Source organism: Pelodiscus sinensis, chromosome 11 (genome assembly GCF_049634645.1).
Source record: "Pelodiscus sinensis isolate JC-2024 chromosome 11, ASM4963464v1, whole genome shotgun sequence".
In the NCBI taxonomy this organism is placed as follows: Eukaryota; Metazoa; Chordata; order Testudines; family Trionychidae; genus Pelodiscus; species Pelodiscus sinensis.
The window spans coordinates 2,311,832-2,338,182 of record NC_134721.1 but is presented as its reverse complement, the minus strand read 5'-3'; the positions used below and the strand labels follow the sequence as shown (position 1 = coordinate 2,338,182).

Below are 26,351 nucleotides of genomic sequence, written 5' to 3'. Positions count from 1 at the left end.
GTATCCATCTCAAGCTGGGACTGAACCAGCCTACCTACCCGCTGGCTTCTAAGGTACTTGCAATGCAGCGCTGCTTATCGGGTAACTGTGTAACCAACAAAGTATTTGTCAGCAACACAGTTAGCAGATTACCTGAAATTTAACATCCTTGGCAGAGGGAAAGGAGATAAATACATTGTGCTGCTAAGGACAAAAACAAAAACTTCTGGACCAAGAAAAAATAGATAAGTTGCATATAACATAGTGTCTTACCTGCCACTTGGTGAACCAGGCTTGAAACGAAGAGAAGAGAGATATATACAACATATATCTTGGCAGTATCACAAATGGATTGCCAAGCAAATTTAAACCAACCATCAAAAGCTGGCAGCCCACGTAATTCAAAGCAAAAGGGGAAAAAGTAATGAAACAGCTCAATGTCCTCTTGTCTTAAAGGTGTCATAAACTCTCAGTCATTCAGACCCTCCCCAGAGTCACTCTACCAATTCTCTTCCTTTATCATCAACAGCCAACATGCTGCTTCTCTTACCAAGAAGATATATCTTTAAAACACTTACAAGTATCATTGGCTGGTTAAGTAAAAGAAGTTTCAGGTCTATTTTTTCCAAGATTTCCTTTTTACAGCAAACTCCTCCTGTATTCTTTCTTGAATGATCTGGAAAAGGTAAAATATATCTGTAAAACTTGTTTGTTTTTCTCCCTCTTAACATTCTTTCCTTAACACTGTATATGGTCAACTATCAGCCTTTCCTTTATATTTTTCAGTTATTCTACATAAGGATTTACATAAATGGAGTCTATCGCAAGATCTGACTCATACAGTCTGGCTAAAATTATACCCATTAAAGTATTTTGAATTAATCTTCAGATCCAATATGGGCTCCCACACTATGTTATTGGGCTATTTTCTTTTATAATTCTTACTGGAGAAACATGTTAGATTATATTGTCTATGTTTCATGTAAGTGTGTTTTTCTATTTTTCGGTCCATTTTTAAAATACATTTTGCAAAAAAATAACATAAACAGAGGGCCTAGAGAAGAAATATTTGAAGTTAATAACAAATCAAGCCTACATCGAACAATGAAGGGCCATTTGAAAATATATTTTTATTAATACTGTATATCTTTTGAGAAAAATTTAGTTACAGTGAAAATAAAATGATTGGAAATGAATCACTCAAAGTTTGAATAAGGTTTTTCCGAAATATTTTCTGAACCAATTAGATTAAACTGTATTTTGATAAGCATGATTAAATTCTTTTCTTCTTAAACTTCAGACTACTCTTTTTATGCTTTCTTCACTGATCATGTAGAGAGCTCTTTAACTACATTTACAGCAGTTACTGTTAAGTGCTACACTTTTAATAAGGACATTATAGATTGTAGTGAGAATTTATCTAAGTCAATTGTATGAAATTGAAAACATTAAAACTGTAAAAAGATCAAAAACAAATTTAAATAACATGTTTCATGTATATTACATCAATTTTGTCTCATTTTTTGTATGCTGCAGCAGTTTAATAAAATGTTTATAGTTTTTTATTCACAACTCCGTCTAGTTGTTTGAATATAAAATAGAGCTGTGCATCATTTTGTAGATTGTTAACGCTGCATCTCGTAAAGGCACTGTGAAGACCTAAGTGTAGTAAAGCAAAATGTTAAACCTTTCAAAATACAGCTTAATTTTACATCTTTGCCATAGGGTGTTGTGAAGACTAGTATATTAACAGGGTTCAAAAAAGAGCTAGATTTATGGAAGTTAGGTCCATCACTGGCTATTAGCCAGGATAGGCAGAAATGGTGTCCCTAGCTTCTGTTTGGCTGGAAATGGATGATAGGAGAGGGATCATGTGAGGATTTCCTGTTGTGTCCCCTAACTCTGGGGCATCTGGTATTGGCCACTGTTGGCAGACAGGATACTGGGCTAGCTGGACCTTTGGTCTGACTCAGTACTGCCGTTCTTATGTTGTTATCTGACAAAATAACTTGTGGTGATCCTAAACCGTCCTTAGTGGTCATAAACTACCTTTCTGATATTATTTAAGCAGATACTAGAGGAAGCATTGGCCATTCCCCTTCTACTGGGAAAGGAAATCAAGTTACCATCCCTTCCCTGTCTTAGGTGCTGTGGCTCATTCCCTGTTTTGTGTGACAGCCCTATTTGTATTCAGTGTATATGGAGCAATGGGACACAATCTGTTACTTATGTCTAATATTCTGCCTGAACTCCCCAGCGTCCTCCTAGTATTTCTTTTTTAAGAGCTCCAAGTTTATACAAATGTCTAGCAGCCTACTTTATTTCTTCAGCACCCACTTATGCAGACCTACTTCAAAATGTATCCCTCATTTGTGGAGGACACTTAATTCTGAGGGAGAATATCAACCTCTGAGTTATTGGGGATCACATAAAACTGAAGTGCTTCTTGATATTACTTTTTTTCCCTTCACTCCTGCATCTGAGCTATTATCAGTCAAGTTAAAATGGAGAAATGTTCCTGGATTATAAAGGAGAAGGGCCATAGATGCAGAGAGCTTCTAAAAGGTTTAAAGCAGAGAGTGGGGCACTCATATATTAAGGTGATGAGTGCCTCTGGTGTGCATATTAATAAATAATTGCTTAGTATGAATTTTGGCTAAGTATCTTATATTAAAACAATAATAATTAAACCTTCAAGCAGCCATTGGAAGGTTTATAAATAGCTGTGGAAGAAGAAAGTGAATTAAATGTACTGAAGTAGTCTGCCTTGGAGAACTTAATTCAAACTCATTGGGAAAATGTCACCTATATGGTTCCAAATTTTGTTAGTTGCTCAAGGACAAACAGGGAATTTGGGGCTCATACATATGCACAATATTGATCATTGGTGCAGGTAATACTTGCTATGTCTAGAAGGCAATATTCCTCCAAGTGATTATTTGGATGTAAAAAAAGAATATAGTCTCCTTGTTTTGGGGCTTCAAAGAAAGTGTCAGTCAAGTACTGGTCTGAGGAGAATGCTTGTTTAGATTAGATTTCAGGGAAATTTGATATGTATGAGTGAGGATTTTAAGAAGATCAGAAAAATGATTGGCTTTTAGCTTTTTGTGTCAACAGCATAGGATTCATTCTGGGCAGCAGGGAGAGGTATGGCTTTATTGTGACTGCCACTAAGGAAGTTTAGTTAGAGTAGATCTTCTTCCTCTGATCTCTCAGTAAAATATGAATGTATAGCTCATGGCTTAAAGGGATTTTACAGGATAATTTATGTAAAGCTATTTAATGTGAGGGCTGAACAAGGTTTCCATTCTTTAACAATACCAGAAACTCCAGATCTTCCCCCTTTCCAGACAGAAAAATCTTTGGTGACATTCAGTAAAGATAAGTGCTAAATGCTACACTTAGAAAAGAAAAATGAAATGCACAGCTACAAAATGGGGACTAACTGGCTAGGCAATACTACTTTTCAAAGGGATCTGGTGCTTATGATGGATCACAAATTGAACATGAGTCAGCAATATGATGCATTCCTGAAAACGGCTTCTGTCATTCTACGCTGTATGAATAGGAGTGTTGTATGTAAGATGCAGGAAATAACTTTTCTACAGTAGTTTACTTGGATCTAATGATCCTCAGCTAGAATACTTTGCTGTGCTAGGTGACACGTTTTAAGAGACATGTGGACAAACTGGAGGACAACCCCAGAGGAGAACAACCAAAATGGTGAAAGAATTAGCAAACCTGACCTATGAGGAAAAGCAAAAACAAAAACACACAGCATGATTAGCCTTGAGAGCGGAAGCCCAAAGAGGAGCCTGGTAATCATCTTCAGATACATTAAGGCCTTTATAAAAAGCATAGCGATCAATTCTTTTCTGTGTCCACCGAAGGTGGGACAAGAAGTAACAGGCTTAAACTGAAGCAAGGAGGATATAGATAGTAGGAAAAACCTCCTAACAATAAGGGTAAGTACTGGAATATGTTACCAAGGGAGGTTGTGGAATCCCTGTCACTGGAGATTTTAAGAACAGGTTAGACAACACCTGTCAGGGATGGTCTAAGTCAGGAGTCGGCAACGTACAGCATGCGTGCCATAAGGGGCATGCAAGATGATTTTCAGTGACGTGCACAATGAATAGGCTCCTCCTTGCAGCCCCCTCAAGATTGGAGCCAGCGCCGGCTTCTTGTGGAAGTGAGGGAGAGAAGCCCTGAGGCTCAGCACCGGATCTGGCTTGCGGGGAAACGTGCATATGCTGCTCCTCCCCTCCCCACACACGAGCACAGGCACACAGGAGTTGCACGGCCTCCCCCTGCCTGGGAGCCCACGGCAGGAAACCAAGTGGGGTGCGCGGAGGAGAGAGCCACTGTCTGTTCCCGGCAAAGTGGTATAGCCCAGGGCAGGAGGGTACGCCAGGGCACACCACTTCGGAAAAGTTGCCGACCTCTGGTCTAAGTATTCTAGGTCCTGCTTTCATACTGGGGATTGGATTCAGTGACCTTTCCAGATCATTTCCAGCCCTACATATCTATGATTATATGAAATTCTGTCCCTGCTGAAATCAATGGCAGTTTTGCCTTGATGTCAATGCGGCCTCAATGTCAGTTACTCTTTGTGTCTGAAAGTGGATACAACGGTCCCATTCCTCTCTTTTGCAAATGGTAAAGAGTCAGTTCTGAGATGCAGGACATCTCTCCATTGAGAATTTAAGCTATGCCAATATGTTTATAATGTCTATGTGTATAGTGTCGTCTGATTCACAGCTGCAGACACTTTTAGACTTTGCATTAATTATCACTGGATGGCAATCTTCTGGGCAAGCTATCCCATTAAATTACAGATTCTTTCAATTTTAAGAAAAATGAATTCTTAAAGATTATATAGTCAGTGGACATTACTCAATTATAAAAGCATTACTGAATTGCAGTTATTCACCTCTCAGCTGGGGTATTTAAAGTACAATCATAGCTTCCATTAATGCTAATGGGAATTGCTTGTTCCATACCTATCATGGTACACTGACTAGTTACTGCTTTTTTTGTGTCAGATAAGGATGGCATTGGGCACCTCTGAAAATCAGGCTATTACATTGATTTTGGTCCCTACTGCAGAGAGAGAATTCTTTCTATAGGTTCTGACCCAAACCTTTTTTAAGTTGGTGGGAATTTTTCCATTGACTTTAATAGACTTTGAATCAGGCCCATATAGAGCAATATAGCAATAAAGTGAAATCTCTTATTATGTATGGCCCAGTTGTGAAAGTTGTTTCATGTTTTCTCTGGGTTGGGTCCAGAAAGCTGTATCACAGAAGAGCAATAACAGGTTAAAACCATGTCTTTGGTGGGTTTTTGATGGCTGATTTTTGACAGTCATAGCAAATCTAAAAAGGCCATCTATATGCCCAGTAGTAAGTTATCTGCATTTCAGTTTTCATTATATGGCTGTTATACTCTGTGCCCTACAGTAACTCCCATTTATTGATTTGGAATATGTGCCAGTTTCTAATTGTTCCTTTCAAATTGTTTTGTTGAGATTGCTGACTTCCTTCTAATAATTCTTATCCTGTAGGTTGTGCCCTCCTGTGCCCCGCTCTGCTAATTTCCTGAGTCGTCAGAGAAACTGCACGCTTGATCAGTCGTTGCCTAGCCTTGTCCAAACAGCAAACTTTTCTGTTTATAATTTTAAGCACTTTTCAAAATGTTTTTACTAGAAAATGCTGTTTTTTCTTCGTTGTACAGCTTTGTCTATTTAGGTATATAGCAGGTGTCACTTTTGTTATGTGCATTAGAACTTTTCAATATCAGAGCTAGACTGAAGCATTCAGTCTGTCACTTTACATCTGGATGTTCTCATGTGCTTTTTTTCTTCTTCCTAACAGCCCCTTTACTCTTCTGGCTGGATGGGTAATATACTTTTCCCCAGGAGGAGGTAGCAGTTGCCTTTTAAAAAATTTTTTGATGATGCTTTTCTCACTCTTTCTACTTTTCTCTGTTGTTCATTTTTCTCACAAGAGAAATCCTCCTTTGTCTTTATTGTAACTCAGAATGTTTTTTGCTTCTTCTCTAATTCTACTCTTATATTTATCAACAATAGCAGCCAACAGTAGCATCAACATAGAGCACACAGAAGCTTGCAAAAGCTTCCTGTCCATTACAGCAAAAAATGCTTACTTCACAAGACACCAGCAAGTCTATCATATGTTCTTCTTGGACCTGTAAATGTGCTTTGACTAAAAGATGAAACAGAGTTAAGTTCAGTGTTAGGGATTCCAAAGTAAACTTATTTAATAATTTAAGATTCTTTCTGCTTGTGATTCCAGTGGGTGAGTCTAATACACTAGAGTCTTGTGTCAGGAAATTGCTACTTCTAGTGCTAAAAGGAGATAAACACAATTATTTTTAGTTTTTCATTTTCCAGTGACCTTCTAAAGCAGACATTGTACACTTTCTTCTAAGAGATTATCTTTTGTTAAAAAAGAATGTTTTCTCCACAGGTTTTGATGACACTGCATCTTGGATTAGACATAAAGCCTATTTTAGACTGTCCCACTGTTATAAGTCATGACATTTTTGATTGCCTTCAGCTGGGGAGGATGTTCCGCTTTAATAGGTATATTCTTTAGGCTAACATAATTGAAAGACTTTTAATGTATGGTTCTGAAACAAAAAACAGGACTATGTAGCATTTTAAAAACTAACAAGATGGTTTATTAGGTGATGAGCTTTCATGGGCCATTTCAACCAGAAAGTGCATTGTCTCAATGACTTGATTACCTGCATCCTTCTTCAAAGACCTTTTCACACCAGACTTGAAAGAGAATCCTCTGAACTGTCATTCATGCTTAAATTTGACACTTTACGCCTCAGTCTAAACAAAGGCATGAATTATCTTACCCATTACAAAGATAGCTTCCCCAATTATCACCTCTAATATCATTAGCTCACAGACATTTACCTCCCCTCCCCCCCCCCCTTCATCCCCATTCTGTTCTGAAATTTGATTTGTCCTTTTAATATGTGTTCATTTTTTTGATTGTATCGTTTGGTATATACGGTTGTGCCAATTTTCTTCCACTATTTGATCTGAGGAAGTGGTTCTGGCCCACGAAAGCTCATCACCTAATAAACCATCTTGTTAGTCTTTAAAGTGCTACATAGTCCTGTATTTTGTTTCAGCTACACCAGACTAACACGGCTACATTTCTATCACTAATGTATGGTTCTGGCATTCACTTAGGACTTATTCTACACATGTTTGTTTCTGGTTTTGTTTTAGATGCCTCAGTCATACCTTTTATTTGGCTTCATGATTTAGTGGTTACTAATCAATAACGTATTCTAACCTGTTCACTAGATGTTTTAACTACAACCTTGACTAGTCATAACAGTCACATAACTTTAAAATGAAGCATTTGGGCATATTGATGTTAAAAACTGCTTATTTTGTGCTTTTTTACTACATTTACTGGCAGAGGAAAAGTCCCAAACTAATTTTCCCTCCAAGTTTAACTCAGTAAGTGTTGTTTCCTGAACAAAAGGCTGGTTGTAGACATGTGAACTTTGCTATCATGCCGCTCAGCAAAAAAGGATTTATTGCATGGTATGGGTTGTCTACTAGGACTTGGATAATTAAAATGTTCATATCGTTTCCATTATAAACCCAAGTCTTTCAAAGGGGTTTTAACTTGGTAGCAATAAATTATCTTCTTAGATGAAGGCTAGACTGCATTTGAGAATCCATGTTTTGAACAAATGTGATAAAGATTCTGCGGGTTTAAAATTAGGAGTATGTATGTGCAGTAAAGCTGGAAATACTGAGTTTCCAGGGCACGGGAGGAAGGAATCTAAACTGCCATGCCTGCCTACAGAGTAGTCCTGAAGCCACAAACACTACTGCAGGCCCTGAAGCAGGAGGGATAGTCTTATGGTGAAAGCAGTTAATTTGGATTCAGGAGCCATTTACTCAGTCCCCGCCTCTGCCACAGGCTTCCAGTGTGACCTTGAGGAAGTTACTTAATATATCTGTGTAACACTCTCAAAAATGCCTAGGTTCCTTTGACAGTCAACGAGTCACTTAGGTGCTTGAAAATTTTACCCAGGCTATGTCTACACTGCCCCTGTTTTGCACAAAAAATATGCAAATGAGGTGAAGCGTGGAATATTGCTGTCTCATTTGCATAATTAATAGGCTCTGTTTTTGTGCAAGAGGCTTTTGCGCAAGAGCCGTTCTTCCTGAAAAAAATGCAGCTCTTGCATGTGGGGGGGAGGAAGGAAGTATAAAGGGTTCCATGACCAGCGCCCAGCCACCATCTGATTCCTAATACTGCTCCCAGCTAAGGGAATGGAAGAGGTAATGGAGTAGGAGTAGTAGTAGCCATGCTTCCCCTCATAAGCCTAGCTGTGCCAGAAGACCAGATTCAGTGACTTGGAGTTTCAGCTGGAGCAGTGTTGCCTGCCGTCAATGCCCCATGCCTTAAGGCCCGTTTGACTACTAAGGGTATGTCTATACTGTACTGCAATTAGAAACAGTGGTTGGCTCATGCCACCTGCGTCAGGCTCTTGGGCTTGGATTGTTTTATTGTACTATAGACTTGTGGATTTGGCCTGGAGTCCAGTGACTAGCATGGGGTACAGATCACAGCTGGAGGATTCTCTGCATCTTGGGGTCTTCAAAGCATTTGAAGGCTTCAATATCTGAGATATAAGTGAGAGGATTATTCTGGGAGGGGTGGGTGAGATTCTGTGGCCTGCACTGTGCAGGGGGTCAGACTAGATGATCATAATGGTCCCTTCTGACCTTAAAGTCTATGAGTCTATGAGACTAGAAGCCTCCGAGGTGAGAGGGTCTCAGAGCTTGGGGGAAGGGGAGGGTAGCCAAATGTCAGCTTTGCAATTAAACAGTCCCTAGCCTGCGAGCTAGACTTGTGAGCTTGCAAGAGCTGGCATGGGCCAGCAGCAGGCTTTTAATTGCAATGCAGATGTACCCTTGGCCAGGTAGCAAATCACTGGAGTGTCTGGGTGGCCAAATGCAGGACAATGTAGCACTTTAAAGACTAACAAGATGGTTTATTAGATGATGAGCTTTCGTGGGCCAGAATCTCAACCATGTGCTCCAACAACTAGACTGCAGTTGCCTGTTTTACAGATGTGACTCCTTAGATCGAGTTGAGATGCCAAGGTTCCTTTTGAAGAGACAGTGCATAAACTCCTGAAATCAGTAATGCATTGAAATGAGAAAAAAATACTGCATTTTTCTATTGATAACATCTAATCAAACACAGGAGCCCTATAACAGTAGTCCTGTAAAACTTTCACCTTAAATTCTGGGTTGTAGAAAGGGAATTCAAAAGTGATTCATGCTGTACTCTCAGCCAGAATGCTCTCTAATCTCCAATCATCTCTCTTCCATGCTAACCCTATATAAAGATGTCCTCTTGTCCCGGTTTCATTGTGCACTGAAATACTTGTGCGCGTCTTATCTTGATAACTGTGGTGTCATTTGAATTTATTTTTTGAAGATATGTAGCTACTAAAAATTAGATGAGAGATTTTGGGGTTTTAATTAAGGGTAAAGAGACTAAAGAATGGAAAGGCTTTTTATATTAGGAAGGCAATATAAAAATGAATTGGCTATGAGAATGGAGGAGCAGAGGAGAAAGAATGGGTGATGAATGGCTTTTGATATCTCAGTGCCAACAACTGACAATGGCCTCAGCAAAGGGAGATAACAAGGATTAGAGAATATACAGTAGCTTCTCTCATCTTCATCCTAACATGACTATCTGTTAGGATGAGGAATATAGTTAACTGCAAGTATCACAGTAGGACCATGAGTCTTCTGAAGTCTTTGATACCCCTGGATATTGATGAAAATTCTTTGGTCAGATGAACCTCAAGGAAAAACATAGAAAAAGCATTTTGAATTATGAAAATTGATCATGCATTGAACCCTATTCAATTACAATAGAAAAGTTTCTAAATTTTTGAGAGAATTACTATGAAGCATTCATGTGGCAACAAATTTAATTTATCAGAGGGGTAGCCGTGTTATTCTGAATCTGCAAAAGCGGCGAGGAGTCCTGTGCATGCATCTGACGAAGTGGGTCTTTGCCCACAAAAGCTCATGCTCCAACACTTCAGTTAGTCTATAAGGTGCCACAGGACTCCTCGCCGCTTTTAATTTAACTTAAGCATTTAAAATTTTACAGATGTCAGGAAAACTGAATGGTTAGAAAGGCGTGTATGTGTGTGGTGATTTTTTTTTTTATGAGAATCAAAAAGGACAAAATTCCGTATGAGTAGGAAAATATATGGATTCCCCTTCCCAATTCTATTACATACGACAGTCAGTTAAGCAATTCACAATAGGTACACAGCTTTGCTGTTTGATTTATTGTCCATTTAATTTAATTCACTAAAGGTGACCCTTTTATATTGTACTACAGAGACAATGGGTAAATCTTGGCTGACTCTAATTATCCATGGCTATCTTGAACTTTTTAGTTCACAAATGTTATTTTTATAAAATCATACGTTATATTTTTATATGACCATACATGAGAATGCTGAGCATAGGTGATGTTAGTGAAATTTCCCAACCATAAACACACACTGTCAGATAGTGACCATAGTTGACCATGTTTTATGGCCATAATCTGGTTCAGGTACTGTTGGAGAGACAGCTTTGTCTAATGTGTTAGAACAGAGACTCAGGGCACTAGCCATAGTTCTGAGTAACAGATGGTGCAAAGCCACTGGTCCCCAACCTTTTAGTGCTGCTGGTGGTGGGGCCACTCACGCGCCGTGTGCCCGGGGGTGGAGCCACGCATGCGCCACGCGCCTGGGGCCAGCACCAGCATGTGCCGCGCGCCTGGGGCAGAGGCCGCCCATGCGCCTTGCTCCCGGGGCCAGCACCAGCCCAGATTGTTTGGTGGTCACACACAAGTGCCATGGCACCCGCGTGCACCACGTTGGGGACCACTGTGCAAAGCCATATTGTCCTAGGTATAACATATAAAGGGACAGTGGCTTAAGAGATGGTTTATCCCTCAGCTCTCTGTGCAGGGGAGCTTGCAGATGTGCAATCTTTCAGGTTAGTTTCAAGAGAGCTTTGGTTAGCTCTGCAGGCTAGAGTAGAGGATGGTGGGGCCACAGCCTTGTGATCTTGGGAGTCCTGGATGGAGCTTCCTCTGCTTCCCCAAGCAATGGGAGTTTGACTGTCCCTTTCCTTTTCATATGGTGCAATGAAGGCATCGGGGAAGACTCTGTGTCCCATCCCCATCTCTTGTGCTTCAAGGCATAGGCTAGTCTCTAAAGAGCAGAGTTGAGGAAACTTTCTCTCGATGCAGGTCATCCCATTTCTGTCTTTTTGAAGGTCTTCTTGTATCTTCCATCTGATATGAGCAACTGTGAGAGACAGGTTATTGGAATTGATGTTGCACAGAATTGGGATGTCAAATCCTGTATAAGATACAAATGTTTATTAGAGGTCAGTTTCCCCAGAAGACCACCCTCTTCAAATCATAAATCTAGGAAGTGTAATCACAAAATGCTGATTACACCCTCTTTCCAAATGGCATGGGCTTAGTGCAGTAATTTTGGCTTGTGTCCAGATCTAATTTAGGATTAGTGCTGAGTCTAATTAGAATTACTTGAATTTTCTAGTAGAAGTTTGACTCTGGTTGCAGGATACATGCAGGTCAAATCTTGTGTCTTTGCGTATTAATGCCAATCCTGTAAAGGTGTCTGATTTTCTCAGCAATAAATGTTAATGACTTCTGTTTGTATAACATTAGCAAACATCTGGTGTTATCAAAATTCGTAGACAAAGTCAGTTTGCTGGGGAGAAGTCTGTCTGTTTCTACTTAAAATGACCTCAAATAAACATTCTGATGTTTACAACCCTCTTATGTCCCAATACAGTTTTATAGGTGGGCGTGACCTCAGTGCCTTTCCATTGTTAAATTGTGATGTTTTAGAAAATAAATCTGTAAGGTATACATTAGCTGTTCAGATAATTGAAATATTTAGCTTGTACTAATAGACGTATTTGTTAGTAGTAGTATAAAAGCTGTTATATTTTTCTAATTTGTGAAGTACCTGCTGTGTTTCTATATTCTGCATTAGAATATGGCTTGCTAGAGAAACCCAAGAATGTATTTATCCATGCTTAGTACAGATTATATAATGTAGAGTTCTCTTTCATCTATTTATGTAATCTGTGTAGTAAACGACATCAAGGCCTGAAAGCAAACCAGAAGAAAAATCTAGTAAATACAGGAGGCCCCCGACATGCGACCGCCCGAGTTCCGACCCTCTGCACTTACAAACATTTTTGTAAGTGCGGAATGGGCCGGAAACCCCTGACTCATGTACTTAGCCCGCATTTACGACAGATGCACGGCACCTATTGTAAATGAGGGCTTGAGTTACTACGCCCCTGGCTTGCAACGTTTTCCCAGGAACAGATCGCGTCGCAAGTCGGAGGCCTCCTGTATACAGACAAGAGAGTACACTATATTGTCCCTCTATAGCATAAACAGCACCTGGTTATTCTTGGAGGGTAGAATTTAAATCTTGTTCTTCTTTAAGTGCTGTCCCTCTGTGTGCTCGACTCCATATCATGGTGCATCTCAGTGTCGCTGTTCAGAGATCTTTGGTAGCAGTGGCTGGTTGGGCTGCATGGGCACAGCTGCTGTCATATGGCGTCATTGGAGTCTGTTTAGTGCGTGCATAGCCCAACCCCCTTTGTTCCTTCTCAGCCGTTCTCGGCTGAAGACAGAGCTTGGAACAGTGTTGTAACTTCTCCTCGTGATAGAAATATTAGATACAGGTAGCCCAGTTTTACCCTTCCCCTCAGATAGGTTATTTTGTAGTTTGAAAAAAGAATTCCCTGTTCATTCAAGTTCTCTGCTCTCTGCAACAAAAAAATCCTGTTACATCCTTTTGGTTCACTGTGACCTGTTTATTTAATTAAACAAGCCAGGCTCTCCTGGCTTCAAAGGATGCAGCTCCTGAAAAGAGGCCATGCCAGACGCTAGCAGACATTCCCTCTGTGTGAGGTGCCTCAGAGAGATGCACATTTCAGCAAGGTGTGACCGTTGAAACAACATAAACGTGAGAGCATGACAAAGTTAAGACCTGTGCCTGAAAATGATCCACATGGGGAAATCTTTCCAACCTGGATTGGAAAAGTATAACTAAACTTAATCCCAAATGCTCTCCATCCCAGTCAGAGCTGACCTTCAGGAGAAGAGGAAGTGAGCCTTGGCCTCTCTACAGAGGGAACTGTGTAGTAAAAAATGGTCTCCTCTGAGGTATTTACTAGCAGCTCTGACGGCCTGGAGTGTCAGTACCCTATGACTCTCCCAGCATCTCTGGCACGGGTGCTCTGACGAAGGTGAAATATAAGACATCTAAACCTCCAACGTCCAATATCAAGTCAGAGGTGCTCACGCACCACCGTTGCAACAATTCTTGACACACAAAGACATCTCAGTGGTGCCAGTACCAGAATCAACTTTCGTCTGCACCAAATAATCCAAGGGTATTGCTATATCCCAGCAACAACTTTCCAAGTGTACGTCAGATTGTGTCCAATCATGCTACCGAACCCAGAATATAGAACCCCCTGCTGGAGTCAGGTCTCATTCTGCTCAACATCCATGGCATTCCTGCACAACATACCCATTCCAGACATTTGTAAAGCTACCACATGGGTGTCAGACCATACTTTTGCTAAGCTCTATGCTAGGGGTGGCCAACCCATTTAACAAAGAGAGCCGAAACAGCGGCAGATAACATGCGAAGAGCTGCACCAGAATTGTTGAGAAAAAAAGAGGCTGCCCCTTTAAGAAACAAGTTTAGGCTTTTTGGCCATATCAGGCTCCCGTCGATGGCCGCCATATTGGCTGCCATTTTGAATTGCTGCCCCAGTGAGCACAGGGGAGCTGAGGGTCAGGGGGTGGCCGGGGGCGGGGAAGTCCATTTGGGGGAGGGGAGGGGAAGGGAGCGGCTTTGCGAGCCGCACTTTTGTGGGAGAAGAGCCGCACGCGGCTCGCAAGCTGCGGATTGGCCATACCTGCACTATGCCATCAGGCAGGATGCCAGGGTGGATGCCATAGTAGGCCTTACTGTTATGACCCCTGCCATGATGCACATAACTCCAAAGTCCCCCCAACCATAGTGGGTACTGCTCTAGATTCACCTGCCGTGGAGCAGCCACAGGAACAGCATGTGGAGAGGAAGAAGGGGTTACTCAGCCTGTGCAGTAACTGAAGTTCTTTGAGATGTGTCCCCCCATGGGTTCTCCACAATCTAATTTCCTCCCCTTTACTTTGGAATTATTTAAAAAAAACCTCTACGGTACAGAAGCAACTGAAGGGGTTGGGTTATGTTTGCATTGAACGGACTCCATCGATGCCATGAGACAGCAGCTCCACATGTGCAGCCTGACCAGGCACTGCTACCGATCAGCAGCTCCAGGATGCGCCATCACCTGGAGTGGGGCACCCAAAGGGGGACACATTTTGAAGAACCTCGGTTAGTGCACAAGGTGAATAACCTTCTCTTCATATTCAGGGCTTGGTTCTAAAAATAGTAATGCCAGAACTCCTTGGACCTGGCTCTCTGTTCCAAAGGGAGAGCTGGTGGCTCAGCAACCTATCCTGAGCCCAATGGAACCCTCAGCTCTCTTTTCTGGAATGAGAGATGTGAGCCAAGGTGACCGAGCTGTCATCTCTCCTTCTGGATCCGGCCTAGAAATTGAAGAAGTTGAGGTGGCAGCATGAGGAAATGGCATTCTTGCCTCCTCCACTATTGCTTCCAGGCCTGCTCTAGAACGAGAGAGGATGCTTCAGCAACCTTGCCTGGGATACTGAGATACCATCTCTCCTTCCAAAGCAAGAGGGCCAGGTCAGAAATACGTGTTTTGTCACAACTCGAGCTCTTCACATTCCTTGTTTTGCTGTAGACTTGTGAACATAGCTTTTAATATTCTGTGCTGTTTCCACATGGGTTCCATCACCGCTAATACTCTTTGTGTAAATCAGTTAAAAAGTTCTGAATATTTAACAGCAATTAAGATAGCAACAGATACACAAGTTGACGATCTGATTTACTGTTCCCTAGCAGGCCATTCACAAAATGTTCTAGGCCACATTGTACATTTGCTGGTGCTAACTGATTTTACAAGTATTTCCCCATAGGTATTTATAAGGGAAGAAGGATTATAGAGAAAAGTTCAAATGCAGGGTCTAACATTTCTGAAAAGGGTAGCGAGGTTGCAAATAGAGTATAATCCTCCATTCAACACCCATGATAAGATGGATGTAAGCTAAACTGGCAGTTGCAAAAGAAGAATGCAAAGTCTGGTGGTGTGATCCTAAATGAAAGCTACTCCACAGAGGAACTGCTGGTGGGGTAGTGGTTACAGCCATTTTCCATAGCAGCATCTCCATTGCAGTGCTATACAAATTCCCCAAGTAAGATGGCAACAGTACAGACTAAGTAATGTAGAGTTCTCTCTCCATTGAACAAGCCACCCTGAATACGAGTTAAGGACAGTGAGCAGATATTGGCAGTTTTACACTTTAAGAAACACAGTTTTGCTCGCACCTGCAGTCTCAGATCTGTCTCCTGCTGTCTTTTCCTTTCTTGGCAGTGAAAGCAGAAGGTGATGCAACTGTGGAGTTTTGGACTGGGAAAAGCAATTGCATTAATTGCCAGGCATCTGTTACTGGTTGGGAGTGTTAGGGATCTTGATAGTGAGGAATCCAACACAAGAGATTTTGTGGTATGGAAAAGAGATGGACATTTAAAGTACTGGGAGTGGCACTATATGTGAAAGAAAATGTAGAATCAAATTAAGTAAAAATCTTAAATGAACCAAAATGTCCCACAGAATATTCCATAGAATGTTCCATAGAATCTCTATGCATAGTAATTCCATGCCCTAATAATAAAAATATAACAGTAGGGATCTATTACCAACTACCTGACCAGGACCGTGATAGTGACTATGAGATTCTAAAGGAGATTAGAGAGGCTATCAAAGTAAAAAACTCAATAATAATTCAACTATCCCATATTGCCTGGGTACAAGTCACCTCAAAACGGGATGCAGAGATAAAATTTCTTAACTTAAATGACTGCTTCTTGGAACAACTGGTTCTGGAAAATAGCTAATATTTAGTAAAGAATAAAATTGTCAGATACATAGATAAACATAATTTGTTGGGGGAAAAGTCAACATGGTTTCTGTAAAGGGAAACCCTGCCTTACTAATCTACTAGAGTTCTTGGAGGGGGTCAATAAACATGTGGACAAAGGGGATCCAGTGGATATATAATACTTAGATTTCCAGAAAGCCTTTGACAAGGTCCCTCACCAAAGGCTCTTAAGTAAAGTTAGTTGTCATGGGATAAGAGGGAAGTCCTCTAATGGATTGATAACTGATTAAAAGACAGGAAACAAAGGGTGGGAATAAATGGTAAGTTTTCCGTGTGAAGAGAGGTACTAGTGGGGTCCCCCAAGAGTCTGTCTTGGAATCAATCCTATTCAACCTATTTATAAATTAACTGGAGAAAGGGGTAAACAATGAGGTGGCAAAATTTGCAGACGATACTAAAGTACTCAAGATAGTTAAGACCAAAGCAGACTGTGAAGAGCTTCAAAAAGATCTCTCCAAACTAAGTGACTGGGCAATAAAATGGCAAATGAAAGTTAATGTTGATAAACGTAAAGTAATTCACATTGGAAAAAGTGATCCCAACCATACATAACAATATGATGGGGACTAATTTAACTACAACTACTCAAGAGAGAGATTATGAATAGTTGTCTGAAAACATCTACTCAATGTGCAGCGGCAGCCAGAAAAGCAAATAGAATGTTAGGAATCATTTAAAAAGGGACAGAGAATAAGACAAAGAATGTCATATTGCCTCTGCATAAAACTATGGTACGCCCACATCTTAAATACTGCATACAGATGTGGTTGTTTCATCTCAAGAAAAATATATTGGCATTGGAAAAGGTTCAGAAAACCAGCAATAAAAATTATTTGGAGTGTGGAACAGGTGCCATATGAAGAGATTAAAAAGACTTGAACTTTTCAGTTTAGAAAGGAGGAGACTACGGGGGTGGGATATGATAGAGGTCTATAAACTCATGATTAATGTGGAAAAAGTAATAAGAAACAATTATCTTATTCCCATAATAAGAACTAGGGGCCGCCAAATGAAATTAATAGTTAGCAGGTTTAAACCAAACAAAAGGAAGTTTTTCTTCACTTGGCACTATCAACCTGTGAAACTCTTTGCCACAGGACGTTGTGAAGATCAGGACTTTAATAGGGTTCAAAAAAGAACAAGATAAATTCATGGAGGTTAGGTCCATCAATAGCTATTAGCCAGGATGGGTAGGAATGGTGTCCCTAGCCTCTGTTTGTCAGAGGCTGGAAATGGATGACAGGAGAGGGATCACGTGATGGTTACCTATTCTGTTCACTGCCTTTGGGGCATCTGGCACTGGCCACTGTTGGCAGACAGGACACTGGGCTAGATGGATCTTTGTTCTGACCCAGTATGGCTGTTCTTATGTTCTTATTTATTTATTTTGTGGTTTATGAGGTTTTCGCCCCAGATGCCATTTTACGTTGTGCCATATTCCTGACGTAAGAAGGTAACAATCAAGTAGATAGTGGGTCAGAAATTTTCAAAGGAAGGTTTTTGTGTTTTGGATATTTTTTAAACATCATATTGAAAATGTTCCTGTATTCTTTATGAAAGAATAAGTTATATTTACTCAGATTTTGTGACTAACCTAACCCAAGGTGCTATACAAAAGCTTTAATGTACTACCTCAACAATTATACTTGATCATAATCACTGAAGTGTGCTACCTTTTACATTCAGTAATGTGATCAGTTAAAGCATTTAATAGGTTCTTTTCTGTAGACAGCGATACATACGTCCTGAGTGGTTAGTTCTAATAAATCAATATAATTTGCCTGGCTTTTCAAATATCTAACAAGAAATAGCACCAACCTTGAGTATTGTAACTCAGGAAATAAATTAAGTTTTCAGAGTTTCCACTGAGGCAGCTGCTGTACCATACCATCAGAGTTCCATAGCATTCCATAGCCACAGCTGTCTAACTGGAAGGAGAGTTTCATATTTTGCACCTTGACTGGGGAAATAACAAGAGAAGTGCTGTTAAGCTTTTGTTGCTATCAAATAATACTTTTGAAAATGACAGCATACAGTATGGTTAACTTATGGAGGAAATCAACTATGCATTTGCAATGTTTAATAATCAGTTCCAGAATAGAAAGTGATTTTGTGTCGATGTCGAGTCACTACAAGGAAACTTTGTCAATGGATATTTTGTGCCTTCTAAAATTTTGTTCTAAGTTCTTGTATCATGTCCATCAGAGTGATATTTAAGCATCTTTGAAAGCATAAAAATAGACATTTTTTATAAATGACTGGGTAACCAAGCTAGCTGCCTCTAGTGAACTTCCTCATGATGTATGTCAATGCTTCAGTCAACATGCCTCAGTTACTACTCTTGGGTGGTTAAAATTAAACTTCAGGCTATTACTTGAACCTACTTGGGGACTGGGTTCATTAATGTAAAATAAGCTGTCAATAAAACTCAGCCCCTCCCAACAAAATCTATTAATAAATCCACATAACCTAAGATTCTTCTTCAAGTGGTGAAACAACATATAAATCTATTAAATTTCTTCAATTTTTCCTCAGTTCCAAGTTTTTGGGTTCTATCTTTCCTGTTCATTAATAAACAACAACAATCCCCCCTTTTCCTCAAAAAAAGCAAGCCAAACCCAGTTCTTCATCATTCTTGTTCAATATGCCTGGTTCCTCAGGCTTTAAATGTTGTGCCTCCTGCCGGGAGGAATGTTGTTCCTAACTGTCAGGGTGGTCAAACACTGGAATAAATTGCCCAGGGAGGTTGTGGACTCTCCATCTCTGGAGATATTTACCCTCATGTATAACGCAATCGTACGCAGCGAAAAGCTTACCCCTTCCATCCCAACCACGCGCCCACTCCACTAAAGCCATGGCCACATCTACAGCGTTTCATAGAGGGGTATCTCTGAAGGACATCTGCAGGACGGCAACCTGGCCTCACATGAGACCTTCGCTAAACACTATTCTATTTCTCTAGGCAGTCGTTCAGATGGGGCAGTGGCGACTGGCGTGCTCTCCGCAGTGGATAAATAGGGACTCCTTGCCCTCCTTCCGTTCTGGCGACTACTGCTACACAAGCGGCAAGGAGTCCTGTGGCACCTTATAGACTAACTGCAGTGTAGGAGCATAAGCTTTCGTAGGCAAAGACCCACTTCGTCAGATGCATGTAGGTCTTTGCCCACGAAAGCTTATGCTCCTACACTTTAGTTAGTCTATAAGGTGCCACAGAACTCCTTGCCGCTTTTGCAGATTCAGACTAACACGGCTACCCCTCTGATACTGCTACAGAGTCACCTATAGTGGAGCACCCGCGGGAACATCCCTGAAGAAGAAAGCAAAGTTACTCACCTTTGGTGCAGTAACTGTCATTCTTTGAGGTGGTGTCCCCGCGGGTGCTCCACTACCCGCCCTCCTCCCCAGTTTGGAGTCCTCTCTCTCTCTCTCTCTCTGCTCTTGTCTCTTACAGACTCCGAGGCGGTCTCAAGGAACTGGCGGGGGGCCGGACTGCGCGAGACAGAAAATAGCACGAGAGCAGCGAGCCCTTGGCACATTCGTGGTCCGGCCAAACACTGCTCATCACAATCTTCCGTCTGCGGCGCTGGTGCAAGCCCAGCACCCATAGTGGAGCACCCGTGGGGACACCACGTCGAAGAACAACACTTACTGCACCGAAGGTGAGTAACTTCACTTTTCCATGTCAAAATAATTGACTTTGGCTTTTAAAAATTGTTTTTATAATATGAAATAAATTCAAAATGACTATCCATTTCAAAACAAAAAATTAAAACATTTGAACCTGGAACCAGAATGTTTCGTCCTTACCAAAGTGTGTTTTTCAGGTTGTTTTCTGGTACTGAATTTTGTCTAAATGAGTTTCTTCCCCCAGAATGTTTTGATTTTCACAAAACAGTGTTTTCTGATGGAAAACAGATGGAAAAATGTTGAGCACTTTAACTCAAGGATCGGCAATCTTTTCAAACAAAAGAGCCAAACTACATCAAAATTCAGAACAAATGGCCAACAAAGAGCCAGTATAAGAATGCCCATTTGCACGACTGAAATACAGATTAATATTACTAATAACTGATATGAGGATTAATACTAGCATAAATGAAACATTGCCCTCAAGGAGTTTGTTTAATGGAACTTCTGCTGCTGTATCTTTTCACACATTTCTTTGAATTTTACATCATAACTGGTCAAATTCATCTTCATGCATGCATTAAGCTGTCAGTCTTGAGCACACATTACCTTTGGTGTGATTCAACTAAGAGAAAGCCTGCTCACACATATAGGCGGAGCCAAACATTGCAAGTAAGACCAAGGAGACATTCTGCATGGTGGTGTATATGACAGGAAGGTCTTTCCAAGTTTGCAGATTTGTTACTCACACGCATTTTTCTATCCCTCCCACACTTTAGGGACACACATCTTTACCCAGTTCCTAGGGCTCAGGGCGTAACTTCTGCAGGTTTGCAGGGCCTTTTGCCACTGAAAGAGCCTTACACAGTAATATTCTTATTCTTTATTTATTGACAATTCCCAAGCAGGCAGAATACCCATGCTAAGCACACAGTGTCATGCTCACCAAGCCTGATAAAGGCAGGCAAACTTCCCCTGTTGGCTAGGCAAGGTCAGTCTCTCTGGATCTTAACTGTTGCATGTCACGGTCATGCAGAGGAGTCCTGGCAGCTGTGGTCTTAGGCTGTGTCTTGGAGGCGAGTTCTTCCAGGTTTTCCTTCCGTTTTCTTGGTGTTCCTTTCCACTTCCCTTTTCTTCTTTTCCCTTTTCCCCCTTCTTGCTGGTCTGCTTCTTGTACCCCAGTTTATATAGTGAAACTTGAGTCCTGCTTAGCTATATTTTAACCAGTTAATTTAGTATAATTTTACTAACCAATCATAACACATTGTAACAGAATTACGTAACCAATCATACCCTACCATCTTAATTAATTTACACCTAGCAAAATTAATTATACAGCACACAGAAACAGTTACAAAGCAGACATAGATCACACAGAGAAACAATAGGAAAGTGAGGACAATAATCATAAAATGAGAATTCCACAACCTCAGCTATTGATAAGCAGTTTCTTGCCAGACTAAATGCTGTTAACTAAGGTTTCTTTACCCATCTGGATATCTGTTTCTTTGTATCTTTATCTGGTAACAGTGAGTGTCATTAGGACAGGTTCTCTTTCTCACAGCCTAGTGTGACACTCTTGTAATGCAATTTAGATGGAATGTGAGTATGTGATTCCAAGTTTTACACCTAATGGCTGCTGCTCTTCAATCTGGCAGCAGAGGAAGGCTTCAGTTTAGGTCTACCAAAAGGGTAGAGAAAAACCATATTGTTACATAGTGATAGAAATGTAGCCGTGTTAGTCTGGTGTAGCTGAAGCAAAATACAGGACTATGCAATCTAGTTATTTTACCCATTACCAAGATAGCTTCCCCAATTATCACCTCTAATACCATTAACTCACAAACATCCCACTCTCCCCACCTCTAATATCATCAACTCACAGACACTTACCTTCCTTCCTTCCCCCACCCCCCCGCATCCCCCTCCTGTTCTGAAATGTGATTTGTCCTTTTCATATGTGTTCATTTTTTTAATTGTATCCTTTGGTATATATGGTTGTGACTATTTTCTTCCACTATTTGATCTGAGGAAGTGGGTCTGGCCCACGAAAGCTCATCATCTAATAAACCATCTTGTTAGTCTTTAAAGTGCTACATAGTCCTGTATTTTGCATATTGTTACAGATTCAGATTATCATCATGCTCCAATTTCTTCATGTCATCCCATTTGTGCAGTTTTGCCAATCTTGCACGTTGTCGAGCAAGGTATTCTAAATCAGAATTTTTCCACACAGATATTGGACTCCTTGAAATCTGTTATTTCCATTTCCAAATTGCTGACTGAGATGCCAGGAATGACTGTCAGATCCAGTCCTTCAATGGATACTTTATATGGACGAATCATAAACTTAAACAGAGCACTATGTTTGCAAAAGTCAACAAAATGAGACGTGAATGCCACCAGGCGCTCAGAAACAAACCCGGCAAACTGCTGCAAATCAAGGCTGTTATTTGGATTGTCTCTCTGATACGAATCACAAAACATTTGTAATCTTTCAAAATGTGCCAGTCTGCCCATCTCCATATTTTTTATAAACACAGTCAATTTTGACTGGAATCTAAACACTGCCTGCTGCATAGTCAGGACTGTATTATTTTTGCCCTTGTAGCTTAAGGTTCAGTTTATTCAAATGCCTGGTAATGATGATAGTAAAATCTGAGCAACCAGTCACAGTCTGAAACCGTGGTGTGTGTGATACCCTCCATATGCAAAAATGACTTAATCTTATTAATGCAGGTGGTAAAATGAGACAAAACTTTGCCACAACATAACCAGTGAACATTGTGCAATTAGTAAATCGGGATATCTGCTTCCTCGAGCAGTGACTGAAATTGATGGTAATTACGGCTCATGCAAGAATCCAATTGACAATGCAAATCACCAGTCCCATTACATTTCCGAGGTCGGTTCCACAGGATTGCACACAAAGTGCCTCCTGATGCACAATGCAATGAAAGTTCAAAAGTGTACGCTTGAGCTTTTCTGACAAGAGTAAGGAATCCCCTGTATTTGCCGATCATGCTAGGTGCCCCATCTGTACACAGAGACACAAGATTATCCAAGTGTATGTCTTTCTCGTTTACAAAGTTTATCACAGTTGTAAGGATGCCTTCATTCCTTCTTTGATTTTTCACTGGTAATAACTCATTCATTTCTTCGTGCACAGCATTTCCACATATATATCATCCCAGAATACACAACTGATTAATGTCATGTGTGTTGGTTGTCTTGTCCAAAGCCAAGGAAAAATAAATATCTGTACTCAAATTTGCAATTATTCCTTGTTGATTTGATGGGCCATTTTCACGGCTCTGTTATTATTAGTTTTTGCTGATAATGGCATGTCTTGACTTTTCTGAAAGATTTTGTCCTTGTTGTGAAATTCATCAAATAATTCATGACCAAGTTTTAGAATGCATCTCTTCATGTAATCCCTGTCAGTGAAAGGCTTCCCCTCTCAAATGGTGCTGTGTGAGCTCTCAAAACATGCAGGGTTTAAGCTCCCATCTTTTCTGACCATGCCAGCAGGCTATTTTGTCCCATGTTCTTTTTTCGCTGCAGCTCCTTGCAGGCTATGGTTCATGTGTCACCCTTGGGGTATTTTGTAGCAAATGCTGCATGTTTTGTTTGTTACTTTGAGAATAGTCTCTCACTACAAATGAGACAGGGTGGAGATCCAGACCTATCCACAAATGCAAAGAAGTCTGTCCTCTCCTTTTTGAAAATTTTGGTACCCATCATCTCTCTTTCTCTTTGCCATTTTTACTGTTAGGGGGTCACAAAGTTCACATGAAGATAGAAAGATTATTTGAAGGCTATAAATGTGTGGAGTCCTGGGGTGTCCAAGAAATTAAAAAGAGAATATGCACAACTACCAGTGAGTGAAGAGGATGGATGGTAGTTAAAATGAACAGTTACAGGTGAAACAGACCCCCCAAAAAAACCCACAAACCACCACGGACTTGACATGGGTAATTATTTATTTTTAAAATTTTGAATTAAATTTTCATTTTGATTTAAAAAGTTGTGTGTATTTTGGGAATGACAAAAGAGCCGTATGTGGTTCTGTACTGAACCATAGGTTGCAGATGCCTGCTCTAACTGCTTGTGCAGCAGTTCTTAATCAAGTGCTTAACTGTAACTTGCACACCTTCTGGGTGTGATATATGGTCTTATCTAGGGGCACAGAGATTACGTGCACAGAGTAATGAGTCTGCTATATAGCATTAGCTACTAGCCATCTTGCTTTTAGCTCAAGTGGTAGAGGCTCATGCACTAAGCTCCCGAGTTTCCAGGTTGGATTCCGCCTGTCGACATTAGATAACTTCAAGCACATCAATTGTTCCATTGCTTTGCTGGATTGGGGACTGAATGCTCAGCGTCTTGCAAGATTGAACTCTGGGATGCCACACATTTACAACCTTAAAATAATAAGACAAAAAGGCTGCACTGGAACCTCCCTGTATGTGTCTTCGTTCATAGTACTGTGTGGCTGTGGGATGATGCCGAGTTTACTATCCATGCCTTATGCTTCTTTGGAAAGCTGTTGGCTAGCTAGTCATTTTCCATTCATGTTCAGTTTTTTAAAGTTGCTTTATCCTTTCTTTAAATGGACACACTCTTCAAAAAGCACTTTTAAGTTAAGACTGGAATGTATCATTTATTTCTCTACCATTTAGGGAATGTGCTTATAGGAGATGCTGGATTGAATGCCCTGGAGAAGAAAGTCCTTTATCAATTTGCATTTTTTTGTACTGAAAATGCCTTTGCTCTTCATAATTGTCATGTCATTCTTTTCTTCCCCTTACATACACTGAACCTCATTCCTTTCCCTTCCACAAACAATAATACAACATATAAAAGCTGATGCTTGCCTTAAAAATATTTACAAATCTGATGCAAGTTTCAAGTGTGTATAGCCATTACCCATAATGTTTTTAAGTTTATTGTTCCCAGAAATATGTATTTCCTAAATGTCTATAAGTTATTCAGTTGCTTTCATAGCTATTAATGGAGAGGTTCTTTCAGTGTTACATTTATCATTTTTGCTCTCCATCATGGAAATTATGTGGCTATATGAATGCTCTTTTACCACAGACAATTCCATATCCACTAGGGACTATCAGATAGACACACTGACTTAAAAGGAACATGAAATTACAGTTTTGCTTGACTACTTAGAAGTAGGAATAAAATAGGTTCATAGGAACTAGCTGGAGAATATTACTTGACATGGTTTTTTGCATTAAATTAGCACATTACGCTGGAACCACATGTGTTATTCATAGATTCCAGGGCCAGGAGGGATAATTGTGATCATCTAGTTTGACCTCCTGAATAACACAAGCCATAAAATTTCCCCAAATAATTCCTAGAGCATATCTGTTGGGGAAAAAAAGATCCAATCTTTATTTAAAAATTGTCAGTGAAGGAGAATCTACCGCGACCCTTGGTAAATTATTCCAATGGCTAATTGTCCTCATTGTTAAAAATTTACATTTTATTTCCAATCTGAGTTTGTCTAGCTTCAACTTCCATCCCTTTGGATCACATTACACCTTATCCTGCTAGATTGAAAAACCCATTATTATATGCTTGTTTCCCACATAGATACTCATAAACTGTATTCAAGTAACCCCTTAACCTTCACTTCTTAAGCTAAATAGATGGAGTTCTTTGCTTGCTGTAAGCCAGGGGTTGGCAACCTTTTCAAACCAAAGAGCCAAACTACAAGAATGTCCATTTGCATGACTGAAAATTTACAACTTAATATTACTAATACAGGCAGTCCCCGGGTTACGTACAAGATAGGGACTGTAGGTTTGTTCTTAAGTTGAATCTGTATGTAAGTCGGAACTGGCGTCCAGATTCAGCCGCTGCTGAAACTGATCAGTTTCAACAGCGGCTGAATCTGGATGCCAGTTCTGACTTACACACAGATTCAACTTAAGAACCCCAGGCATCCCCAAGTCAGCTGCTACTGAAACTGATCATCGGCTGATTCCAGGAAGCCCGGGGCAGGGGCTTCCTGTAGTCAGCCACTGGTCAGTTTCAGCAGCGGCTGACTTGGGGATGCCTGGGGCAGAGCAGCTGGGGTGCTGCCGGGTTGGTCCAGTAGCGCCCAGAGCGGCGCTACGGGACCAACCGGCAGCGCCCCAGCTGCTGTACCACAGGCGTCCAGAGCAAAGCCGCGGAGCACGGGGGCAGCGGGACAGCCCATACGCGTCTGGGCTGTCTGCTGCCCGCGTGCTCCGCGGCTTTGCTCTGCTTTGCTCCCCGTCTCCCTGGTCTTCAGACCAGGGAGACGGGGAGCAAAGCGGCGGAACACGCGGGCAGCGGACAGCCTAGACGCGTCTGGGCTGTCGGCTGCCCGCGTGCTCCGCCGCTTTGCTTCCTCTCCCTGGTCTGCTGGAGACCAGGGAGACGGCCCCGTTCGTAACTGCGGATCCGACTTATGTAACTTGGGGACTGCCTGTAATTGACATGATTAGTACTAGCATAAATGAAACATTGTAC

At 40.9% G+C, this 26,351-nt stretch overlaps 1 protein-coding gene across 15 annotated transcripts in view; it reads left to right on the top strand.

Annotated features, from left to right (window-relative positions):
• The window catches only part of FHIT (fragile histidine triad diadenosine triphosphatase), a 1,115,730-nt gene that overhangs the window by 107,017 nt on the left and 982,362 nt on the right, over positions 1-26,351 (top strand). For 2 of the 15 annotated variants that reach the window (XM_075938450.1, XM_075938441.1), the window contains exon 4: positions 19,657-19,864. The exons of the other annotated variants lie outside the window; for them this stretch is intronic. The gene's annotated coding sequence lies outside the window, so the exon portion shown is untranslated. The remainder of the gene's footprint in view (positions 1-19,656; positions 19,865-26,351) is intronic. 15 annotated transcript variants of the gene reach the window in all.